We start from the raw sequence: 3,531 nt of genomic DNA on the forward strand, positions 1-3,531 counted from the left end.
TTAATATTGTCGTCTACCTATTCGGGACAGAACTAAATAAATAAACGTGGAGTTTCGTCAATATGCATCTCGTTGCATATTGAACTTCACTTAATGTGTAGTGTTTGATTGTGTGATTTGAAATGCCGTGACTTGCATGTATTCAGCTGCTCATGCATCATATGTGTTGTGCATCGTGTGGTGTATATCGTGTGTTGATTCTTGTTCCGGTTTCCTCCGTCTCGATAGAGTTCCGCAAGCGTGTCTGATGTGAGGAACCGTTCGACTACATCGGTTCGTCTGCTTCACGGAGTCATTCTTCTTCCAAGCGGTATCTCAGGCAAGATGACCATTTCCCCAGATACCATTACTATCATTGACATGCTAGTTTTTATCTCTTCTATCGATTATGTCTCGTTGCCTACCACATGTTAAATATCAGCCTCTCAACAATGCCATGAAAACCTTCAACCTGTTCACAACCTAGCAAACCACTGAGTGGCTATGTTACCGCTTGCTTAACCCTGTGTTAGCGTTGCTAGTTGCAGGTGCAGTTGCTTCCATGTGAAAGCATGGGTTCCTTGTTATATCACCATATTAGATGCTATTTAATGTAATGGACCTATATACTTGGTAAAAGGTGGAACGCTCGGCCTTTCTAGCCTGGTGTTTTGTTCCACCTTTGCCCCCTTAGTTTCGGCTACCGGTGTTATGTTCCATAATTGAGCGCTCCTAACACGATCGGGGTTGTTATGGGGACCCCCTTGATAATTCGTTTTAGATTAAAGTTGGTCTGGCAACGCCCAACTTTGGTACTACATTTGCTTAATAACCTAATAAAATTGCATAGGGACTTTCCGGACCGCGAGGATAATTTAATAATCCCCCGGGCCAGTGCTCCTCATGAGTGTTGGTCCCACCTGAGCGACGTCCGGCGCCCCTCTGGTCACCCAGAGGTTTAGCGATCCCGACGTCTAGCTCATCCGTCGTGTCCTGAGAACGAGATACGCGGCTCCTATCGGGATCGTTGACACGTCGGGCGGCCATGCTAGATTAGTTTTACCTTTGACGAGATATCTTGTGCATCGGGATTCCGGTGATGCTTTGGGTAATCTCTGAGTTGAGGTTTTCCAGTAAGGAATCCGATGAGATCGCGAGTGTCGTGATCAAGGATTTCTATGCGGCTTGTGGTAATCTGTGATGGACTAGTTGGAGCACCCCTGTAGGGTTAAATCTTTTCGGAAAGCCGTGCCCGTGGTTATGTGGCAACGTGGAAACTTTGTTTAACACTGGTTCTAGATAACTTGAAGTTAACTTAATTAAAATATTCCAACTTTGTGCGCAACCGTGACTGTGTCTTTCGTGAGTTCCTTCTCCGATCGAGGACACGGTGGGGTTATGTCTGACGTAGGTAGGTGTTTAGGATCATTCTTTTGATCATCAGTAGTCACGTCCGATATACGTAGATCTTCCCCCTCTTTATTCTTGTACCCGTAAGTTCAGCCACCAAATATATGATTAGCCGCTGTTGCAACCTCACCACTTAACCATACCTCACCCATTAAGCTTTGCTAGTCTTGATACCTTTGGAAATGAGATTGTTGAGTCCCCCGTGGCTCACAGATTACTACAACACCAGTTGCAGGTACAGGTAAAGGTTACTTGATGCGAGCGCGTTGATTGTTCATTTGGAGTTGCTTCTTCTTCTTCTTCATCGATCTAGGATGGGTTCCAGGCCCACAGCCTGGGATAGCAAGGATGGACATCGTTCTTCTTTTCTCGTTTGTTTTCGTCCGTAGTCGAACCATGCTCTTCTTCATGACGATTATGTATTGTACTGCTGTGACTCTGATGTAGCTTGTGGCGAGTGTAAGCCAATTCTATTTATATATATCTCTTCTTTTCAGTACATGTACTTGTAACGATATCCATTCTTGCGACACGACGAGATGCGCTTCTATCCCTGATGGGGCCTCGTGCCAAATTGAAGATAGAGTCGCATCTTGGGCGTGACAGTCAAATAAGAGCTTGTAAAGCAAATCCACATACTCAATCATCTTTTAGTCTTCTACAATTGCTAAAACTCACGCGGTACTCATGAGATCAAAGTTTCAGTTGGACAAAGAGAAAAATAGGGGCCTATAGTTTTGCCTCCCAACTATTGACCTCAAGGGTAATGTCAACAATAGTAAGTCATGATTACTTACTTCCAAGTTGATATATTAACATAGATCTTTCCCTAGCACATGACGCTTGTCGAGATAATGGTGAAATAAGGAATTGGTGTCGATCACCATGACTCTTTTAAAGATAAAAAGTAAAGGTACAAGATAGGCCCTTCGCGGAGGGAAGCAGAGGTTGTCATGCGCTTTTGAGGTTTGGATGTCTGATCTCTTAGTGTGAAGGAACGTCACTTTATATTGCCTCCTGTGATAAAGAACTTTATTATGCAGTCTGTCGCTGTGATGTCTTCCTCATCACAGGTTCGTACAAAGCTTATTTTCCACACACTAATAGATCATACATATTTAGGGAGAAATTTTTATTGCTTGCACCGATGACAACTTACTTGAGAGATCTTATTCAATCCATAGGTAGGTATGGTGGACTCTCATGGAAAAACTGGGTTGAGGGTTTATGGATGCAAAAGTAGTATCTCTACTTAGTGCGGAAGTTTTGGCTGATATGAGGTGGAAGCAAGCGTCACATGCTAAGGGATCTCTAGTCATATAACATTGTACGGAACCAAGCAAACATAATTCATTATGTTGTCTTCCTTGTCCAACATCTACTTCTCAGCATGTAATAGTTTAATGAGAGTTCACAATCATAGATGGTGTCAAAGATGATATATTTATATGAGAACCTCTCTTTCTTTATTACTTCCTATTAATTGCAACAATGACCAAGGTCTACGTTTGTCCACCCACAACAAGTTCCAATCAACATTCTTTTTATATGTGAAGCCACCACTTCCCATAGGATCATCACATGATCTGTCATCCTTTTGTTCTATTATTATTCTTTTCTTTAGATCATGGCATGAAGAAAAGCCCTTAACTAAAACACTCTTTATTATATAACTCACGAACTCGATTACATTGGGGGTAACACAAAGCAAAACTCTAGCCTAGATTATACTAAGAACTTTATTCTACTAGATAAATATATTACCAAAAAGGATCAAATTAAGATAAAGGTAAAGGCAGAAGATGTGATGGTGATACGATGCCGGGGCAACTCCCCCAAGCTTGGCACAAGCCAAGGGGAGTGCCCATACCCATGTGTTTAATTGTCTTCCTTCAGAGGTGATGGTGGTGGAGTTGTTGGAGTCTGGGGTTGATTCTCCGTCTTCCAAGGCATAGGTTCTCCATCATGGAAAGATGATCGAGTCTCCGGAATCCTCAAATCTGCAGCCAACCGCATTGCTTTAAATCTATACTCATACTCACAGTTTTAGTTCTGCAGGTTGTATATCTGGGCTTGGAGATGATCGATTCTGTCATTGAGCTTGAAGAGGTGCTCCCCGATGTCCTTGGCATCGATCTTGTG

This window comes from Hordeum vulgare, chromosome 4H, assembly GCF_904849725.1.
Source record: "Hordeum vulgare subsp. vulgare chromosome 4H, MorexV3_pseudomolecules_assembly, whole genome shotgun sequence".
In the NCBI taxonomy this organism is placed as follows: domain Eukaryota; kingdom Viridiplantae; phylum Streptophyta; class Magnoliopsida; order Poales; family Poaceae; genus Hordeum; species Hordeum vulgare.